Source organism: Marmota marmota, unplaced genomic scaffold (genome assembly GCF_001458135.2).
Source record: "Marmota marmota marmota unplaced genomic scaffold, marMar, whole genome shotgun sequence".
Classification (NCBI taxonomy): Eukaryota; Metazoa; Chordata; class Mammalia; order Rodentia; family Sciuridae; genus Marmota; species Marmota marmota.
In genome coordinates, this window is record NW_026000249.1 from 24,075,035 (window position 1) to 24,084,590 (window position 9,556).

Below are 9,556 nucleotides of genomic sequence, written 5' to 3' on the forward strand. Positions count from 1 at the left end.
GCTATACCCCAAGCTCCCAGTTTGCTTTTTTAACTATTGCGTTGTTAGAATCTTTGAGAAATTGTAGATATTAATATTTTATCATATAGGTGGTTTGCAAATATTTTTTGACAGTGGCAACTTTTATTTTCATTCTGAGAATACTAATCAGTGTATTTTTAAAATTTTAGTGAAGTATAGTTTATCAATTTTTTTATGGATTGTGCTTTTTAGTGTAATATCTAAAAACTATCTTTATCAAACCATAGGTCCCCAAAATTTCCTCCTATATCTTCTTTAAAAAGTTTTGTAGTATAAAGTTTGCCTGAATATCTATGTTCCATTTGAATTTGTTTTTATATAAGATGTGAGGTTTAATTTGAAGTTGAGTTTTCACTCTAATGAACCTTCAATTGCCTCTGTACCACTTGTTGCAAAATCTATCCTTCCTGCATTGAATTACTTTTGAAACTTTGTTGAAAATTAATTGTCCATAATTACATGGAGGTATTTCTATGGTTTCTATTCCATTGTATTCATCCATTTGTTCATCTAGCCACTATTATCACACAGTCTTGATTACTATAGCTAAATAATGTATTAAAATCTGGTAAATCAATTCTTCCCTTTTTATTATTTTAAAAATTATTTTAGTTATTCTAACTTATCCTTTGCCTTCTTATATGAATTTTAAGATATAATTAACTATACTTAGAAAAAAATCTTGCTTAAGATTTTGATAGGCCTGGCATGGTGGTACACGCCTGTAATCCCAGCAGCTTGGGAGGCTGAGACAGGAGAATCCTGGGTTCAAATCCAGCCTCAGCAACGTTGAGGTGCTAAGCAACTCAATGAGGCCGTCTCTAAATAAAATACAAAATAGGGCTGTGGGGGGTGCTGGGGTTGTGCTCAGCATTAGAGCACTCATCTAGCACATGCAAGGCACTGGGTTTGATCCTCAGCACCACATAAAAATAAGTAAATAAAATAAATGTATTATGTCCAACTAAAACTAAAAATATATATTTAAAAATATAGGGCTGGTGGTATACCTCAGAGGTCAAGTGCTCTTGCATTCAATCCCCAGTACCAAAAAAAATTTTTTTATAGAAACTGTGTTAAATCTATATATAAATTTGAGGAGAATTGATATCATAGCCATGTCTTTTAATTCATGAACATGTTATGTTTCTCTATTTAGCTATTCTTTTACTTCATTTATTATTGTTTTTACTTTTCAGCTTATGAACCTTTTATACAATTTATTAGATGTAGATTTACATATTTTAGGGTTTAAAAAGCAATTATAAGTATTATTATTCTACTATGTAATAATATATATTATAACTATAGTTCCCATGTGTTTATTACTAATATATAGGACAACCAATTTTTCAAGTCAATCTTATAGCTTGCAATGTTGTGGCCTCTTCATATTAGATCTAAGAGTTACAGATTCCATGGATTTTTTTTTATGTAGACAAACACATCTTTATGAAGAGATAGTATTCTTTATTTTAAAATAATATCCATGGCTTTTATTGTCTTTCTTACCTTATTATACTGGGGGGAGTTTCTATTATGTAAAATAGAAAATACATAAAATACCAGTTATGAGTGTGAATGTCCTTGCCTTGTTCCTGGTCTTAAGGAGAATTAAGTTGGTCTTTCACCATTAAGTATAATGCCACATGTATGGTTGTTTGTAGACATTCTTTATTTTTCTCTTCTATAACTAAGTTCTTTTTAAAAATTTTTTTGTAGTTATAAATGGACATCATGTCTTTATTTTATTTGTTTATTTTTTATGTGGTGCTAAGTATTGAACTCAGTGCCTCATATGTACAAGGCAAGCACTCTGCCACTGAGCTACAGCCCCAGCCTTATACCTAGGTTCTTATGGTATGATTTGGATTACTAACGTGAGACTTTTCCTATTTTCTCATGTATCCACTTAGAGCTGTAAATTTAACTAGCAACATTGCTTTAGCTCTGCCCCACAATTTCTGAAATGTTATATTTTTATTTTAATTCAATTACATCTTTAAAAATTTCTTTAGAAAAAATTATGAATATAAAATAAATAGATAAATAAAAAATTATTTTGAGATTTCCTCTTTGACTCATCAATTATTTAGAAGTATGTTTTTTTTTTTTTTTTTACTTTTGAAGTATTTGGAGCTTTCCTGTTGTTCTTCTCTTCCTGATTTCTGGTCATAAATGTAATAGTTAATGTAATAGTTAACATCATAGTCAGAAAGCACATAGTGAGATGGTAATTTTTTCAATTTGTTGAGGTTTGTCTTATCAAATAGGATATGCTCTATCTTGTTATGTATCACAAGGTATCTTGAAAAAAATGTTCTTTCTCCTGTTTTTAATTTATAGTGTTCTATATATTATATTGATTGATGAATAAAGGATTTATTCCTGAATAAAGGATTTTTCTGGTCCATAAAGTTTGTGTCTGGCCAGGTTCTTTTTGTGCTAACAGGGAGAACACAAAAAGAACTCACATCTGGACCCCGCCTAGCTAAACCAGCTGTTCCCAGTACCATAGGCCACAGAGAACTTTCCTACCTGCACTCCTGCACCACCCAAAATGAGCCCACCTAAAATAACTGACCAACTCCTCCCATGACTTGGCCCTGCTAAAACACTATAGAATCCAGACACTTTACAGCCTGCCACCATTTTCCCCTCAAAAATGTGCTCCTCCATTGCTTAATAAAGCATCGCTGGTCCGCTGAAGTCTGCCTTCATTTTCTTTTTCTTTTTGTATTCCTTTTTCTGTGCTTTCAGCAATCAGTGCCATAAATTCTTATAATCACTTCTTTAGCTGCATCCTACATATTTGGATTCTGTTCTACTTTATTTTTCATTCACTTAGTCTTAAATTTGCATTGCAATATCTTCTTTGACCTATATATGGTTTAATAGTTATATTGCTTAATTTCCAATTGTTGGCAAGTTTGCTGCTATATTTATATTCCAATTGTTGGCAAATTTGCTGTCTTTGATTTCTAGGTTCATTTCATTGTATTTGGGGAATATGATTTGTGAGGTTTCAATTATTTTAATCTTTCATAAGATTTCCCTTTTTTAATAATTTGAAGTATGACTTGTCATGGTGCATATTCTATGTGCTGCTGAAAACAATCTGTGGTGTGTTGTGTTAACTCAAGTATTCCATAAACATTAATTATATCCTGTTAGACCATGGTGGTGTTCAGTTCTACATCCTTTAATCTAAATCCTAAGTATCTTTGACGATTTCCTTTTCAATATTGACTCATTATATAGAAGTGTTTAAATCACAAATATAAATGTGAATTTGTCTACAGTTCCATTTAGTTCTCTCAGTGTTTGCTTTATGTTTTTGAAACTCTTTTTTGAAGGTATGCATATTAAGACTGTTATGTATTCTCTAGTGGAGTGATTCTTTTATCATTACATATTATTTCTCTTTGACATTAATTATTTTGTTTCTTCTGAGTTCTTAGATTATCTGGTAACAATACAACCAAGCCAGTTTTCTTGGATTAGCATATTCACTTTCTACTGCTGCCATAACAAAATGCCATAATTTTACTAGCTTAAATCAATACAAAATTATCTCTCTATCAAGGAAATTATCAATTTCCATACTGGAAATTATCGGGAATAATCTGCTTCTGAGCTAAGTTGTTATCTAAATTCAGCTCTTTGTGGTTGTATGAGTGAGGCCACCATTTCCTAGCTGCTTGTCATCAATTTGCCACAGTAAGCTCCTTAGAAACCTGTCTTATGTCCTTGCACATAAGTGTTTACATCGGCAAAAACTGATACGATAAATCTTTATCAGTCTTGAAATAACTCTGATTTCACCTTCTGCCATGTGGCTGTGAACTCCTGTTCTACTGTAGATCTCCTCACTTACACTTCTTTCTTCCTCCTCAGCTTTTATATACTTTTCAGAACACATCGGGCTCAAGCATGTAATCCAGGATAATCTCATTATTTTAGTTTTGTAAGCAACTTTTGTTATCTCTCCAAAATCCTATCATTTTACTTTTAAACTGCCTATGTATTATTTTTTAAATGAGTTTCCTACATAGTTAGGTCAGATTAATTTTATTCATTTAACTAATGTGTTTGGAATGTTTATGAATGAGAGTAAAATAGAATAGATAGTAAAATGACTAGGCAGTTATGGGGTAATGGGCCCCATTCAACCACACCTGAAGGCTAACCTAAAGAGCACCATCAAAGCCTACTTAAAATGTAAAAAACCTTGAGGCTCACCTGTGGGAACATCTCTAGCCAACTCCTTTGTCCCAGTGATGGAAAACAAAAGGTGATGGTAAACCCCAATAAATGTTATAAGAAGGAGGAAGGGTCACTGAAAGGAGAATGGAAGTGAACCCTGATGGTAGCCAGGATGTCTTTTTCAATACCTATTTTACACAGATTTTGCTCCATACTCTTCCCAAAACCATACATAAGCTCCTAAGTTGGTGTTACATCAGTTTGAGGTGAATAAGCAACCTGCACGTGCAAAAGAACCACCAATCAGGCACCAACAGAACTGCCTGTCAATCAGCAAGGTCTCCTGGCAAATCCTAGATCTTAACCAGCTTCCCCTCCAACCCAGGTAGGACAAGGGACTCTAAAAACCCCTTTTCCTGTCCCAAGCCCTCCCTTCCTGCCCTAAGCCCAATAAAAATTCCAGTCCTGTTGAGCCCCACACACTTCTCCTTATACCCAATCTGTTGATCTGAGGGTTCTGCCCAAGCAAAATCTCAATAAAGCCTCGTTTATCAGCCTTTTTAAATCTGCCTCCTTTTGGTTGCCCCTGCCTGACCTTACATCTGGTGCCAAAACCCAAGAGGGCTTTTCGGGCCTCCCCCATACCTTACATCTGGGAGAGAGGTCTACCCTCCTCTTCAAACTTACCAGGAAATTCCTAAGCTGCTCTTTCTTTCCCTCTCCCTTCATCTGGGCTGACAGGAGTGGGGTAGGTTTCCAGGTTTCCCCTGAACTTCCAGCCTCTTTCTATCTGGAGGTCTATCTGTAAGTCACACACATGCCATAGATCCCCACCCATTCTGTTCAAGGCCCCGGGAACTGAGGAGACTTCCCAGTTCTTGGGTGAGACATTCCAATCCATTTGGGCCCCCAGTTGGGATGCAGGGAAGTCTTAACCCCTGCCCTGCCCTTATCAGTTCCTCAGGTGAGTGCAATCAGAATTTGGGACGCCATTTTTTGCTCCCACACACCCCCAAGGGTACCGGAAGGTCATGGGAAACACCAAGTCCTCCTTAGACCCTAAAACTCCTTTAGGTGTCTATATTCAAATTTTGCCAAATTAGGACTCACTCAAGACCAATGCTGTAACTGCCTGGTCTTTTATTCCACTGTGGCCTGGCTCCAGTGTGACTCAAACAGTGGGTCACAATGGCCCCCAGAAGGAACTCTTGATTTTAAATACTCACTGAATTTTACAATTTCTGTCACTGGACAGGGAAGTGGGCAGAAGTCCCTTACATCTGGAAGCACATTCAGGCTTTTTGAGGTCCACTCCCATCTCACCCTCTGTTCTATCTATTCTACTGCTCGAGTCTTCCTTGCTAGGGAAAATTTCAAAACTCTCTCCCATTGTTCTTCAACCTCTCCTTCCACATTCTCAGAACCACCAAAGCTGCTCTCAGCTCCACATTCCTTTCTCCCCCTTCCCTACTCAGGCCAATCCAATCCCTCCTCCCCTCTAACACCTGCACCCTTACTTCCCCCCTCCTCCTGCTACCATAGCTCCTCCTCCGCCCACTCACCATAGCTCCTCCTCTTCCACTCCAGGACCCTCCCCCTCCTCTCCCTCCTCCTATCCTGCAGCCATGATTCCTCTGCCCACCTCTTCTACTGATAAACCCTTCCCCCTTCCCCTACAATGGATTCCTCCACCTACTCACTCCTCTCTTCTCCTGTCAGTACCCATACCCAGTCCCATCAGGCCATCTTACCAGCTAACCCAAAGCTCAAATGAGCTGAGGAGGGCCCTCAGACCCTTATCCAAGATTTGGTGAAAATGGCCTTTAAAGCAGGCTCAATTGCAGAAAAAGGTAACCCTCCAAACCCAGGCTTTGGCAGCGGCCCTGAGGCTTTTGGCTCCAGCAAAATCTTCATGGGGAAACCAGCATTCCTCTCCGCCAAGGGCTTAATTCAAATGTGGATGCGAAGGTCACCCATGCCCCCCCCCACTCCAGGCTATGCCCCACCTATAAGCAGACAGGACATTGGAAGAGCGACTGCCCCATGGCTGGCCCTTCCTCAGTGCCTCCATGCAGGGTTATAACCAGCCAGGCGGTCCCTTCTCTTGAACTATTGAGGTTCACAGAAGACTGAAGAAGCCTGGACTTGAGGACCCTCACCACCCTCGCTGAGCATGAGTAATGCTCCAGGTAGTGAGTTTGGACTTCCCACTTCCATCCAGTCAGACAACGACCAGGCCTTCACTTTTATGCAGGTTGTTCAACTAGTCTCCAAGGTCTCAACATCACTTGGAGGCTCCACATCCCCTTACCGACCTCAATCCTTGGGTAAGGTTGAGAAGGCTAATTGCATTCTCAAGGATCATCTCACTAAACTTGCTGTTGAACTCAGACTGTCCTGACCCAATCTCCTGGTGTTGGCCCTCACCCGAAATTGGGCACCCCCTAGAGCCCCTCAGGCCTTAGCCCCTTTGAGCTACTCTAAGGGCACCCTTTCTTAATCAATCAAAGCTTTCCAGTCACTTGTCCTCGCCTTGTGTCCTACCTGCCCTAGGTCACACTTCTACGCAAACTCCTAAGAGAACACATAGACCGGTTTCTTCCTGTGCCATCCATTATCTCAGTCCTAGCACAACCACAAACTGAATCGGACCTTTTTCAACCGGGTGATGCAGTCTTGCTTTGAGAGATGCATCCTCAATCGTTGAAACCTTGCTGGAAAAGACCCCATAAAGTCATAGTTACTACCCCAATGGAGGCCAAGCTTTTGGGCCACTCCCCCTGGTACCATGTCTCCTGCCTTTAAAAATCACCTGTTCCAAATGTCCAGTCCTAGACTTCCACCACACTTGAGCCCATCAAACTCAAGATTTCTTGCCAACCTTCTTCTTCTTTTACTAATCATTAATCTCTCTCAAGCTTCTATCCCCAACCACAGATGGCGCTTCTATATCCAAGCAACATGGCAGCAGGATGGCACCACCAGCTCTCAGTTCATGGGTCAAGGCAATTATCCTTCCACTTGATGCAATTGGGCGGTCAACAAATTAACTATTTGGGACCCCTGGGACTCAAAATGGGCTTCTGGTGTTGATGGTAAATTTTATTCTTGGGGTTTTTCCAAGCAAACTTCAGCCTCTATCAGAATATGGAGAACTTATATACAAGTGTTCCCTCAAATTTATATAACCATCCTGGAGCAAGAGAAGGAACTCCAACACCAACTGGATGCAGATGAATTCAGTTGCCCATCCTAAAGCTGACCCTTTCTCATGGATGGCCCTAATATACCAGGGCCTTCAGCTTCTCAATTTATACAAAGTTAATAACATTTCAGACCATTTCCTCTGTGCAGGATTGGACCAGATTTGGATCATACTCTGTTAACTGTGATTCCCACTTATCTTCCTCTCAATAACTCAACCATACCCCAAGGAGCCCCCTCTCTAGCCTTGGAGGAATTACCTCTTTTTTGTAACTCATTGGGGAATTTCCCCTGCTCATACACTTCCTCTGGTTCAGCACCCTGTGACCAGATCATTTGAATTTCTTCCCTAACTTTTGTTCTGCTGGGGTTCTTTTTTCTGGTGCAATGTTACCCTAACGAAAAATGTAAGCCTCAACATGCCCTTTGCTTTTTGTGTTCCTTCCATTTTGGTCCCTCAATTAACTCTGTACAGTGAGGCTGAATTAACATGGCTTGTTACTACCTCCCTTTCCAGGACAAGATAGTCATCTTTCTACCAGTAGTAGTTTGGACTCCCCCTGGCCTCCTCACTTGCTGTCTCCGGACTGGGGGCAGGAGGACTTGGTTAACCAGTAACAGCTACTTAGAAGCTTGAACAACAACTTTTGGAAGTGGTAGAGGCATCAGCTGCCTCTCTTACTTCCCTACAAAGACAAATAGCATCTATTGCCCAAGTTTCATTACAGAACCATCGAGCCCTAGATCTCCTGACAGCAGACAATGGAGGAACATGTCTATTCCTGAAAGAAGAATGCTGCTATTATATCAATTAAACTGGATTGGTTGAAAAGAATGTCGATACTCTCTGTCATTTGGGTAAAAGGCTTAAATACCAACAATCAAATGGCCTTGGCCAGACTGGCTAAACTCAACCCTAATTATGTGGCTGACTCCCATTCTCACTCCTATATTAGTCATAGGGTTTCTATTAATGATTGCTCCCTACTTCCTCAGGTTCACCTGAAAGTGCGTGGGTGAAACTGCCAGAGTGACCTATACCCAGATGCTCCTATACCCCTACAGTTGCCTCCCCACGGAAACGACTCCGGAGCCACCCCCTTACCCCAGCACCCCTAGCCAGAAAGAAGTAGGCAGATGAAATTCACCACCCTATATCATCAAAAAGGTCAGGATGTTAGGTCTGTTGGAAGTGATTAAACAACCCACACATGCAAAAGAACCACCAATCAGGTGCCAACAGAACCACCTGTCAATCAGCAGGGTCTCCTGGCCAGTCCTGGATCTTAGCTGGCTTCCCCAACCAACCTCAGTAGGACAAGAGACTCTAAAAACCCCTTTTCCTATCCCAAGCCCTCCCTTCCTGCCCTAAGCCCAATAAAAATTCCAGTCCGATCGAGCCCCTGTGCTTCTCCTTAGACCCAATCTGTTGGTCTGAGGGTTCTGCCCAGGATCAAAATCTCAATAAAGCCTCATTTAGCAGGCTTTTTAAATCTGCCCCCTTTTGTTTGCCGCTACCTGACCTTACAGCTGGAGCACCAAAATGGGTTTTTCTGCTATCAGACCCTTCTGGCATGGTGAAAGTTCTATCTCTTCTTGCTTAAATAAATCCTGCTCTGTTTACTCTTCCCTTTTGTGATTGTCCATGGATTTTATTCTTCAAAATTTGCAAGACAAGAACCCAGAGGAAACTGGAGAAGTGGGGAATTTAGTCTCATCTCAAAACTCCCATTTCATTTATACTTAACTTATTGATATATTAGGCTTTATATCTTATATATTAGTATTGGCTTTCCCTTTATTCCCACCATTTTTATTCCTAGTTCCCCTTTGCCGCCTTTTTGTGGATTATCAAACTTTCTGGAATTTATAATTTTTTAGTATATGTCTTGTAATGTCATTTACTGGTGATTCAAGCTATTACATATGCTTAATTTCTTATAATCTACTAATATGAATATTTTTTTAATTTTTTTATTGTTGGCTGTTCAAAACATTACATAGTTCTTGATATATCATATTTCACACTTTGATTCAAGTGGGTTATGAGCTCCCATTTTTACCCCATATACAGATTGCAGAATCACATCAGTTACACATCCATTGATTTACATATTGCCATACA